At 56.9% G+C, this 12,857-nt stretch overlaps 1 protein-coding gene across 2 annotated transcripts in view; it reads left to right on the top strand.

Annotated features, from left to right (window-relative positions):
• Nucleotides 1–68: 68 nt before the first annotated feature.
• Nucleotides 69–12,857, top strand: part of LAMA5 (laminin subunit alpha 5) — a 66,274-nt gene continuing 53,485 nt past the window's right edge. For both annotated transcript variants that reach the window (XM_087819215.1, XM_087819216.1), the window contains exon 1: nt 69–1,553. The gene's annotated coding sequence lies outside the window, so the exon portion shown is untranslated. The remainder of the gene's footprint in view (nt 1,554–12,857) is intronic.

Here is a 12,857-nt window from a genome sequence, read left to right as displayed (position 1 = left end):
CCCACGGTACTGGCCGAGCAGGAGCCCTCCTGGGTGTCGCGGGCAGAGCCAGGCCCCAGGCGCGGGGAGAGAGCGGCAGCGCCGTGCGGCCTCCGCGGGTGGGACGCCGTCCTGGGACCTGGAGGCCAACGCTGGGAGAACCGAGGCCCGACGCCTGGAGGCAGAACCAGGTCACGCCCACGGCCCTGCGCTACCCCGACCTCCGCCGCCACCCCGCTCCGACCCTCCGGAGTCCCGGTGCCAAGATCCACCAATAAAGAACATTTTTAAATCCCAGGGTGCAGAGCTGACTTCCCAGAGCCCCTGCCCCACATCCGTGTGACACGTGTGCAGGGCAGTCAGCTGAAACATCTGCTTGGGACTTCATCTCCCGGTGACACAGAACACCCCCCCGAGGGCGGGCTTGAGACCAAGTGCATCCTGCCTGCCCCATGGGGACTGCCCTAGGCTGAGCGTGGAAACACCCCCTCACCTCCCCACCCGGGTCTCTGGTGGTAGTTAAGGGTTCTGGACCTGGTCTGCTTGCTCGTGTGGGACTGAATGTGTAAATAATCCTGGTCAGCCTGGCTTCACAGTGCCGGGTTTGAGTCACTGCCAACTTCATGACTCTGGAAGGATTTAGCATGTGGTCCTGGTTGGAGCTAGGGCTGTAAGTCCTCTCAACCTGGAAATCGGTGTTCCTGTGGCCAGTGTGTCTGCTGTTGCTTCCACTGGGCTCCAGCAGCTGGGCGTCGGGTGAGATCGCTGAACCCGGTGTCCTCCAGGAAGGTCATTCAGTGCTCCTGTAGCCCTGAGAGGCGGGTGCTATGCATCCCTAGCATGTACACCCTTAGCATGTGCACAGACAGGACATGCAGGCACATAACTTATGTTCGTGGTTGGGGATCTGCATAGCTGGCCTGCCTGTGTGTGTCTGTCTGTGGGTGAGCCCAGCTGGGCCTGGTGATAGAGGAATTTTCTCTGTAGCTGGAAGACAGGAGACAAGCAGCTCGAGTACCAGAGTGGCAGGCAGAGGTCTGCAGAGGGCCTTCCTTGAGTACTCAGCAGAATAGAGAGCCCAGAAATAAGCCGTCACATGTACAATCAAATAATTTTTGAGAAGGGTGTCAAGACCAAGGGGAAAGGACTGTTTTTTCAACACATGGTGCGGGAGAAAACTGGACATCCACATACGAAAGGAGGAAGCTGACCCTTACCTCATACCATATGCAAAACAAGGTCAACATGGATCAAGGACCTAAATGTAAGACCTTAATCTCTTTCAAGAAAACTAGGTCACAAACTTCATGACATTGGACTTGGCAATGACTTCTTAGATATGTCACTAAAGGCACAGGCAACAACAACAAAAAAGACAATTGGACTTGATGAAAATTTTTAAATTTGTTAAAAACACTAGCAGAGTAAAAAGGCAAGCCACAGGGTGAGATAACATTTGAAAATCATACATCTGATAACGGATTAATATGCAGAATACATAGAGAACTTCTAAAACTGAACAAACAACCTGATTCAAAAATGGACAAAGGACTCAAATAGATATTTCACCAAAGGTAAGTGACCAATGAGTACATTTAAAGATGCTCAACATTACTAATCATCAGGGAAATGCAAATCAAAGACACCACCTCACCTTTTATAGTATCCAGTAGAGTGGGTGCTGTGAGGAAAAAACAACTAAGTGCTGGCGAGGACGTGGAGAAATGAGCCCCGTGAGCTGCTGGTGGGAATAGCATGGTGCAGCCGCTGTGGAGAGCAGCGTGGGGGTCCTCACACATTCACCATCCACGTGACCCCATAGTTCGGCTTCTGGTTATACACCCAAGAGAACTGAAAGCAGGGGCCTGGCCACTGTGGCTCAGATGAGCATTGTCCTGGGCGCTGAAAGGTCATGGGTTCCATTTCCAGTTAGGGCACATGCCCAGGTTTTGTGTTCAGTCCCAGTTGGGGTGCGTATGGGAGGCAAACTGTCGCTGTTTCTCACATTGATGTTCCTCCCTCCCTCTCTCTAAAATCAATAAAAACATTTAAAAATAATTGAAAGCAAGGACATGAACAGATACTGTTTGCACACCCGTGTTCACTGCGGCGTTGTTCACAGTAGCTAAACAAACAAACCTCCCAAGTGCCCATCAGCAGGCTCATGGATAAGCAAAATATGTTAAGTATATAAAATAGAATATTATTCAGCATAAAAAAGAAAATTGTGACACATGCATATGGATGGACCTTGAGGACATGCTAAGTGGAATAAGTCAGTCACAAAAAGAAATACTGTATGACTCCACTTATATGCAGTGTTTAGAGTTGTCAAAATCAAAGTAGAATGGTGGGTGCCAGAGTCTGGGGGAGGGGGCAGGGGAGTGAGTGTTTAATGGGGATAGAGTTTCAAGTTTACAAGATGAAAAAGTTCTGGAGATGGATGGTGGTGGTGGTAGTATGTTATTAGTGTATTTAATACCACTGAACTGTGTACTTAAAAGTGGTTAAAACAGTGAGTTTTATGTTATATTTTACCACATTAAAAAAAATTTCTTGGCCAGCCAGGCGTGGCTCAGCGGTTGAGCATCAATCTAGGATCCAGGCAATCAGGGTTTGATTCCCAGTCAGGGCACATGCCCGGGTTGCGGGCCCGATCCCCAGTCGAGGGCATACAGGAGGCAGGGAGGCAGCCGATCAATGACTCTCATCATTGATGTTTCTATTTCCCTCTCACCCTCTCCTTTCCTCTCTCTGAAATCAATAAAGATATATATTTTTTTAAATTTCTTAAGACTATAGGAACACATACATGGACACGCAAAGGCATCACGGTCTTCTCTCCCTGGGGCGGGGTCCCAAGGCCATGTTTTCAAAGGAAAACTGCTCCCCACCCTTGAACATGAAATCTGGAGGAACCCGTCTGAGAAGCTCTGCTGTCCAACGTCCAGATCCCACAAACAGAAGGGAGGAGGGGAAGGACTTGAGCTTCAGGGCCTCCTGGTAACTGTAGGGGAGGGGCAGCAGACTTCCAGGTATCTGTAGCTTGGGGGAAATGTCCCCGTATCCTGCTCGCGCTGTCCCCAGCAGGCACTGCTGCACATGCAAGTGGCCCTGTATGCAGCCTAAGGGCAGAGGCTCACCTGTCTGCTCCCTGCCCACTTCCCTGCTAGCTGAAGGGGGCTGAGCCATCTCCCTCAGGCTCCAGGCCCCTACCCCCTTACTGGTGGGTTGGGAAAGAGCCAGAGTCCAGATGGGACGAAGGGCATGGTGGGCAGGAGGACCTGGCACAGGACGACAGTGTTGAGCTAAGCCCTTTTTGTAGATCCCAGGGCAGCCCCCAGAGGCTTGAGGAGCAGCTGCTCAGCAGGGTAGTCCCAGTCAGGTCCCTGAATGCCCCTTGTCCACTCTAGAACGTACGCCTCTTCCAGCCCACCTTCCACCCACAAAGTGCTCTGCATAACCTTGGCTGCCAATCTCATATCAGGATTACAGGTGGAGTTTCTACTCTCCCTCAGCCTTTTGGCTCTGTGACCTTGGACAAATTAATTGGCTGCCTCTACCTCTGAGCTGTGAAGTGGGGTCAATGGTAAAAGCACAATCCCACAGGGCTGGGGTTGTCTGCATTCACAGGGTTAACACATGCAGGGCTCAGAACTGGTATGGCACTCAGTAGGCCCTCAGTGTGCTAGCACTTACCATCATCATCACCGTCACACCATCACCATCATTTTCATCATCACCGCCATCACACCGTCATCATCACCATCAGCATCATCACACCATCACCATCATCACACCATCATCGCCACGATCACCATCATCACCACAATCATCACCATCGTCACCATCACCACAATCATCATCAGCACCATCACCATCATCACCACCACCACCATCATCACCATCATCATCACCACCGTCATCATCACAATCACCATCATTATTGTTATTATGTTGAGGCCCCAGGTCGCATGGGTAGATTTGAATCCTGGACTGTTAATTATAGGAGCTACACTGTAACTACCCCAATCTCATGCAGGTCCCCATTCAGGCTGCTTAGGCAGGTGACAGTGGCCAGTACTATCAGGTTGATGTGTGTGGCCCCCTGCCGGTTCTCAGCACCATCTGTGGGCTCACCTCACAGACAGAAGGCTCTCAGACGTGCCTGTGCAGACTTCCAGGGGAGGCTCCCTCCTCCTCCCACGTCAGCTGTTTCTGGGCCAGGCAGGGCCAGGCCAGCCCCAAATGCATTGTGTGTGGAAGGGAACAGCTCCAAATGAGGAAATTTCCTTCCAGGCCTAGGCGGGGGCCCAGGGTGAGCGGTGGGTCAGGGCCAAAGGACAGGCTTCCCGCCACGTGGACCTGGACAGGAGCCTTGCCTACTGGCCCCTCCAGCCTGCCCTCCTTTCTCTTGGGAGAAGGGCTGGCTCTTGACAGAGTCCACCCCAGAGGGCACCATGGAAGGTGAGAGCATGCAGGCTTCCATGAGCCATCCACCAAGAAGGTGCTGGGGCCACTGCCTCCCAGTGGTTATTCGGGACCATCCTCTGGTCTGAGGGACACAGGCAGTCACTGGCCCTCCCCAATGTGGGTAAGGCTCAAGGGAGACACACGTGGGTCAGGCCTGAGGGGAGCCTGGGGCCAGCGGCGGCGCTATTCACTGGTGTCAGAGCCCGGGGAACCAGGTGCACCGGGCCAGCATCCCGTTCCACTCTATTTTACTTTGGTTCAAATATTTTATTTTGTCATTTTCTTTTACCACCTTATTTATTGTATTTTGTTAGATGTTTTTCATTGAGATATGACCTACACATAATAAAGAGCGCAAACCCTAGGCGTCCCACCCCCTAGATTTTCACATCCGTGTCCACCAGGCCATAGCTCACTACTGACTTCACTGGCGTTGGGTCAAGGTCCAGATGGGCCAGCCTCCTTCCCCAGGAGGCTCCCAGGAGGCTCCTCCCCAGGTTATAGGTAAAGGTGCTCCGGAGCAGGCCCTTAGGGCCTGGCCTCTGCACCAAGTCCCCCTGGATGGCCAGCCGACAGAGCCCCCTGCCTGGGCCACCCCCGGCAGAGAGACACTGTGAGGTGGGGAACACCCAAGACACCCCACCTTCTAACCCCTCCCGTGGGGACTGGCTAGAGGACTGAGCCTAGTGACAGGAAAGGAGGCACTTCCGTCCCAGGAGCACACAGTGCGTCCAGCTGGCCTGTCCCAGAAGACATAACAAGGGTTCGCCTTGCTGGCCCGAGGCCAAGAGGTTTCAGCCAAACCTGGTGGAGCTTCAGGTCCAAGGGGAGGAGGCTGCACAGCACAGACCACCCCAAGGCCAGGCCTGTGGGGGGGCCCCCCAGCTGACCTCTGACCCTGTGCAGAAAGAGCCCTGGCCCCCCGCCCTTCTCTCTGAGCCTCAGTCTCCCCACCAGGAGGTCAAAGCTGTTCACTCTGCCCTCGTGGTGCCGCTGAGAGTCAAGCAGGAGAGGGGCAGCTAGGGGCCGGATCAGGGTAGACGGGCTGAGAAAGGCCACGTCAGGTCTGCACCTGGAGACCAGTGCTCAGGAGAAACTCACACCCAGCCCTTGCCCCAGTGGGATCAGGTCTGACGGCTGGTCTGTGGGCTGTTTGTCTGGGAGGTGACCTGGGACGCTCCTCAGGCCCTGGCTTTTTCTGCCTTTGGAGGAACAGGCAGCATTGCCAGTCAACAAACAGCCACTGGTACCAGGTGATGGAACCTGATTGCAGGGCTCACAGGAACAGGCGTGCCCAGCGGCCACATGGCAGTGTGCTGGGGGCCACAGAGGCCCCCGGGAGGGTCCACTGGCCTGGCACCTGGTTGAGGCCCCGTCAAGAAGGCCCTGTGGACCAGCTGGCGTGGCTCAGCCGTTGAGCATCGCCCTAGGATTCAGTAGATCACAGTTCGATTCCCGGTGCGGGCACATGCCTGGGTTGCGGGCTCGATCCCCAGTAGGGGGCGTTCAGGAGGCAGCTGATCAATGACTCATCATGGATGTTTCTGTCTCTCTCCCTTCCTCTCTCTGAAATCAATAAAGACATTTAAAAAAAAAAAAAAAAAGAAGGCCCTGTAGCAACCCAGCGAGGGGTAATTAATGAGTCTATTTTACAGAACAGAGCCGGAGGCTGAGTAAGAGGAAGTCACTCCCTGAAGTCGCAGTGTCAGGGCCAGGGGGCATTTGAACCCAGCCTCGGGCTCTGGGGGCAGAGGAGTGAGGTGCAGGAGAGGACCGTGTCCCCCCGTGCTGAGCTTCGAGGAGGGTTAACGGTGGGACTTCAGGCAGGTTTGGGGGTCCCATCTCCTCTCCCATCCCTGGTGATGCCCAGAGGGGGACTAAAGGGGAAGGTGGCCCTAGTCCTCAGGCCCCTGGGTGGTGACAGTGCCTGTTCTCTGGGCCCCATCCAAGCACCAAGCCAGCTGGGTGTCAGCAGTTGCTGAAACACGCCCAGAGGCAATGGTTTACCCACAAATTCCTGCCCCAGGTGAGTGGGCCTGGCGAGGCTTGTCTGGCTAGCCCCGCCCCACCCAGCTCTTCTGGCCCCCAGCAGCTTCTCCCCTCCCCATCAGCTCTGCGGGTGCTGAGGCTCTGAGGCCCTGGGATGTCAGCAGGGCCCAGCCAGGCAGTGCTATTGCCCCTCCACCTGCTGTGACTTCGTGCAGGTGGCTGTGGGCTGGGGGCTGTGTGGGGCCAGAGGCTGTCCTGGCCCTAGGTTGGGCACCAGCCCCTGTCCCCAGGGAGAGCCCTGGGGAAGAAGCAATACACATCTCATCTCAGGAGGGTCTAGGGCAACGGGTCTCACCTGGGGCAGTTCCCCCAGGACACATGGCAATGCTAGGCTGTTACAACTGGGGGAGGGGACAGTGCTATTGGCTACTATTGGGTGGAAGCCAGGGATGCTGCTAAACACCCCACAGTGCCCAGGACAGCCCCTCAGGGAGGCATTGGCCTAGAATGCCAACAGTGACTGGTCTGGGGCTCTGAAGGGGGATGACCCAGCTGAAAGCCTCTCTGAGGAGGGGACATTGTCATGCAGTGACGGGGCTGAGAGGGAGACTCGGAGTGCCTGGCACACTGGGGTAGGGACAGGGGGGCAGGTGGGGTCTGGTTTTGGCCTTGGGAATTCGAAAGGTGGGGCTCCACACCACCCTCTCCCCCAGGGCCCAGCTCCCAGCAACCTCTGCCACATTCCTCCCCTGGGTGGGCAGGGGGTGGGGGGCTCAGCACATTCCTGGAGGAGATAGGGGAGGCAGGAAGACAGGCTACGTCAACCTCCTGCAGTTCCTGGAACCAGGGCCTTGGGGCCTTGCTGAGGACACTCAGGGTCAGCTTTGCTGGAGAGCATGTGGGCGCAGGTCTGGCCACCAGCAGACCTTTCAGAATAGGGATGAGCACCTTGCAGATAAGCCCTGTGTGGTCAACAGCAGAGCCTCCTGATGCGGGGGGAGGGGGGGTAAGGGGGGTGAAGTGTCATGCAGGGTCATAGCCTGTCTGATCTTCAGTCTTCCCATCGGTGCCCCACTCCATGAGCATGGCATTAGGGAGTGCTCGTTAGGTGCTGGCCCAGCCCAGGCCTGAGGGCACTGGGTGTTTGGCACAGGTTTGCATGTGGCCAAAGGGCCCAAGTCAGATGGTGGAGGCGAGGCAGGAAAACAGCTCATTTGCTCATGGGCCCAGGGAGGCGAGGTCACACAGCAAGGTGGGGGGTGGGGGGGTGAGTTTTTAGGCCCTAGGCCCCACCACCACCAGTGCCTGGGAGGAGCCCTCCGAGTCTCCACATGTTTACAATCTCCCAGAAAGTATCTCCCCAGAAGAGCCCAGGACGACTGTTTTGTAAATGTTGAAACTCCAGGCAAACAGAGGCCTGGAGCTGAGCCCCACCCCCACCTCTACATAGGCAGGAGGTGGGGGAGTATCCTGGGGGGGCCCACCTGGCCTACCCCTCTGCTCCCTGCCATTCAAAAATGAGCCCGAGCCCAGCTGATCGTGGCTCAGCCGTTGAGCATTACCCTAGGATCCAGGAGATCGGGGTTCAATTCCGTCAGGGCACATGCCCGGGTTGCGGGCTGCAGCCGATCAATGACTCTCTCATCATTGATGTTTCTATCTCTCTCTCCCTCTCCCTTCCTCTCTCTGAAATCAATAAAGATATATTTAAAAAAAAAAAAAATTGAGCCCAAGCCTTCCAGATGGGCAGGGAGGATAGGAGGCCCCAGGCCAGTCCGGTCCAGCTGGACCTCCATGCCTCCCCTCTTTCTGATATTCTTTAGCCCCTCCTTTTATGAAATTGGAGTGTCCTTAGATGGGAGTGGTGGCCCCAGGGGACCCCCAGTCAGGCCTCTTGGGGGACTGTTGGCTCCAGCAGGCAGACTCACACAGTGATCGTGGCCCAGAGGATGCTCCCTGAAAACAGGGCAGTAGGGAGTGGTGACTCAGCCATCTCTGCAGATAAACTCTGTGGCAGATTGAGTCAATTCCCTGTTTAGGGTTGGCTGTCTTGGGTTCACCGTGGCCCTAAACACAGGCCCACGCCTCCCTGTTGGTCATGGGAAGCACGGACCAGCTGCTGAGCAGCGGGCTTTGTGGGTGGTCCACAGGCACCCGGAGATAACTCTGCCTCCACCGTCCCCACCTGAAGTCCTGACGGGCGGCCACTTCCACCTAAGTCACACCCCCACAGCTCCCACTCGGCCTCCACAGTCCTGTCCAAGGTGGGATTGGTCCAGCTGACACTCTCCCTCACCTGGGAGAGTGAGTGGGGTGCACTCCAAACACCTGGTCACTGGGCATCCTCCCCTAGGAGCCAGCCTCCCCACTCGCATGTGTCAGAGCAGGTACAGGAACTCTGCCTACCACTCACCCACTGATGGGCATTGGGCTGCTTCCATTGCGGCGGTTAGTAATGGTGCTGCCGTGAACAGTCATATACAGATTTTGTGTGACACTCGTTCATATCTCTCCTGTGCATGTACCCAGGAGTGGAAGTGCTGGTCCCGAGGCCAGGGCTCCCCGGGTGGGTGTGTGGGCAAGCCTGGCAGGAAATGCCCCTATGATCAGGCTGCTGCCCCACATCAGAAACAAGTCCCTTCTCCAAACACCCAGGAGACACAGGTGCTCAGAGGCCAGACATGGAGGTGGGGATGTCCAAGGCCTGCCCAAGTGTCTGAGTGTGGCTAATCTAGCGCAGTAGTGGGGAGAGATTGCGAGACAGAGACAGGGAGAGAATGAGAGATCCAGACAGGGTGAGTCAGAGACAGAGCAGTGGAGAGATGGAGGGAAGATGCTGGGCTTAGGAGGGTGAGGTGGGGGCGGGGCAGTGTGTGTAGCAGGGGGAGGGGTGCTGAGTCCCAGCCAGAGCCCTGGTGGGGAGCCTGGTGCTGCTGAGTGGGGAGCCAAGGCCAGGCTAGCCCAGGTGGGGAGGTTACTTGCTGAGGGCCAGTGGCCTGGCTGGTCATGGCATGGCCCAGCAATAGCTGGGCCCAGGCCAGTGGCTGGCAGGAAGGCCACACCTGCTGGGCATTTGTGTGGTTTGTGTGGTGCTGGAGGGGCAGGCGGCAGCCCCAGCAGGGTCAGGCCCCTGAAGTTGCAGATCCAAAGTTGGCCAGGGGTGAGGGCTAATCTGGCCCCTTGAAGGCACTGGGGCCCAGGAGGCTGGGGGCAGACAGAGGCACTCCAGGCATCGCTCACCCACAGCCCCTTCCCTGCTCTTCCTGAGAGATCAGATTCTTCCTGGGCTTGGAGGCCTCTTGGCCATATAAGGCCGTCTGTGGGCACCTCTTGGAGAAGCTGCAGAGCCCTCACCCTGCCCCCCATGGGAACCAGAGCTTGGCCAGGCCCCCAAGGACCAGGTCGGGGGAGGGGCCTGCGGGAGCCTAGGTCCTGTGAGGGAGGAGGGTGGGCATGCCAGGCCTGGGGCTGTGGCTGCAGGTCCCTCCCTCTGTGCTGAGGAGTCCCCACCCATCGCCCGTTTCCCCCAGGGCTGGGGTATGGAGCAGGGAGGCGGTGAGGATGGGGTGGTGGGTACTGGTGTGGACACACAGTGACATGTGGAGGATCTGGGCTTAGGAGACCTGGACCCCCAACTTCACACCCCAGCAAGGAGCTGGGAGGTGCCCCGATGGGTGCCCCTTGAGGGAGGTGCATGGGGCTGGGGTCCTAAGAGCAGCCTGTTGTTGGATCAGCCCCTCCTTTGCTCTGGCAGAGAAGGGCTCGAAATGGGCTCTCTGGGGAGGTGCCTGGAGGGTTCAAACGGGAGGCGGACAGGGAGGGAGGCCAAAGAGGTGTGGACCAAAAAAGGGGGCCTACAGAAAGGAGTATCACAGGGTGAGCTGACCATAAATCCTTAAATGGGCAGGTGTGGCCAGCTGTCACGCCTCAGGCACAGAAGTCTTCTCCCCACCTTAAGCCAGCCCAGTCATTGGCCATGCATCTGGATTAACACACCTTTGAAATATGCCTTTGACCTCTCCTTCTAAAGCCGGAGCACATACTCTAAACTATCCTGTACTCCCACCCCACCCCCAGATCTCTCCCACCTCCATGTAAAGTTCCTTACGTTCCTTCCTTAATTCCAGATGCTGGAAAACTGTCATTTCTGGGAAGCATTTGAGATCTTGCCTCCTGGCAGTGTCATGTTTGGCTCAAATAAATCTCATAAAAATTCTCTACAGGTTTGGACATTTCTTACGTCAATGGAGGCAGGGTCTCTATTGTGTTCAGGGTGGAGGTAACCAGGCCCAGTCCTGGTGAGAGGGGGTTGTCTGGAGGATCCTCAGGCAAGGACCTGTTGGGGGAGGGGCAGGGGCAGAGCTGGGCTGCAGCTAGGGGCCTGGCTTTCATTTTAAGCCAAGCAGGAGTCCAATTGGTTGGGGGGGGGGGGGCACTAGGCCAGCCCAGCAGGCACTCAGCCCCTGGAGCTGTTATCATAAGGGTTCCAGTCCACCAGGGACAGCCTCTCACAATGGTGACTTCTGATTCCTTCCAGCTCTTCACAAAACCACAGTCCCAATGTCAGCCAGGGGAGAGGCTCTCCTACACAGGGGGAAACACTGAGGCCATAAGAGGGGACATCCGGCCTCCGGACCCTGGCCTCTGGACTCCTAGAATCCACATTTAGTCAGGCTGATCACCCCATGGAGAGTCACAAGCCTCATATTTCTAAGCCATCCCAGGTGCATGTGCTTTTTATAGGGCCCAGTCTGCCCACCAGGATGCCTGTTGGGAAGGTGAGCCGAGTGGAGGAAGGCAGCTTTGGGGAATTTCTGTGGAGAGTCCAGAACCTGGGGCAGGGCAGCCAGCCCAGGCCTTCTAGCACCTGGGCAAGCCTAAGCCTCTGTGCCCCTCCCCCTCATCAGGATGCCCGGATGCCCGAGGGTCAGGTACACAGGGGTCAGAAGGCTCCCAGAGGAGGGGCCTTGGCCCGGCAGTGCATGAGTCAAAACTGTCTGTTCCTTGGTGACCTGATGGCCTCTAAGGTTTCCCAGGACCTTGTGCCCTGGAGGCTGAAAAAGCCCAGGGGTGGCCTAGTTGGGGCAGCAGCAGGGAAGGGAAGGCACCACTCCTTCCCGAACAAGAAGAGGCCTGTCCCTCCGGACCATCCTCATTCTAAAAACGCAGGTGGTCTCCCCTGGCCCCCTCATCTGAGGACAGCAGCCCACAGTGGTAGGGGTGCCCCTGGCCTGGGAAGGGGTCCAGCTACTGCTCTGGGCCTTCTGCTGGTCTTTAGGTCCAGGCCTCCATTCCTGGAGGCTTGTCCTCTGCCCACTGCTCCCAGTCCCTGAGCTCCTGGGTGCTGGTCTGATTCCCACAGTGAGCTGTGCCAGCTGAGGGCATGGCTGGAGCTCTCCCATTCTGCTGGGTTTTAAACCTCCTGATCAGGCTGCTTCCAGCTGTGAGTCCTCAGTGCACCCAGCTAATGGGGCCCCCCTCCCTCAGCACCGGGCTCCACTTTCAGCAGCCATAAGAATCAGCCTCACTGACACTTCCCTGCTCCAGGAGCCGTGTATAGATGTGCTCGCCCCCTGGGTTCCCCGGAAGGGCACCAGAAAGTGGATGGCTCTCACTACCTCAAACCACAGCACTAGCTCCCCTCGCCCCTCTTCCTGCTGAGACAAACCTAGACCAGGAACCTGCAGGCCCCTCCTCACGCCACACTCCCAAGGCTGCAGGGCCCAGTGACAGAGCTCAGGCCTGGGGACCCATTGTAAGCACAAGGACCTTCGGGTACAGAAGAGGTGGGCGGGCACCCCATGCAGCTGCTTCCTGGAGAGCCTCTGGCTGAGCCAGGTGTGCCTTGGTCTGGCCTGCAGGTCCCCACACCTGCCCCGCAGATGGGGCAGCAGGGGCTCCTAAGGATGTTGCAGTGGGGTAGAGGGGAGGAAGACAGGATTCCTTGGGGCACCCCCACTAGGATTGGGTGTGCCTCTCCTGGGGATTAAGGAGATAGAATCAGGGGGACAGAACACTGGGCTACCTGATTTGGGAGGGGTGCTAGTAATCTGGGGGAAGGCAGTGAATGCTGACCAATCCTTCCCCTTGCTAACTTTGTGCTCTTGACTCATCCCTGGACTTTTTGGTCTCAGTTTCCCAATTTTTAAGTAGGAAAGGTGGCTGTGTTCCTGGGAGTCTGAGGAAGGCGGGAGACACACTCGCTGGGCCACTTGGGGATGACTTGGGCAGCAGGGGTGAAAGTGGGCAGAGATGGCCCTCCCCTCCCTGCCCAGCTGACCTCCCCGCACCCCATCCCTCATTCTCCACGCTGTCCCCTCCCTGGCCAGGCACACGGTGGGAGCAGACAGTGGGCACCACATTCTCCTGTCCTCCCCCCAGCCCACCGGCCATCAGTTGCTCCCGGGCAGCTGTCT

This window comes from Miniopterus natalensis, chromosome 7 (assembly GCF_054644295.1).
Source record: "Miniopterus natalensis isolate mMinNat1 chromosome 7, mMinNat1.hap1, whole genome shotgun sequence".
NCBI classification, from domain to species: Eukaryota; Metazoa; Chordata; class Mammalia; order Chiroptera; family Miniopteridae; genus Miniopterus; species Miniopterus natalensis.
The sequence above is the reverse complement of the archived record's forward strand: the minus strand, read 5'-3'. Positions and strand labels throughout refer to the sequence as shown.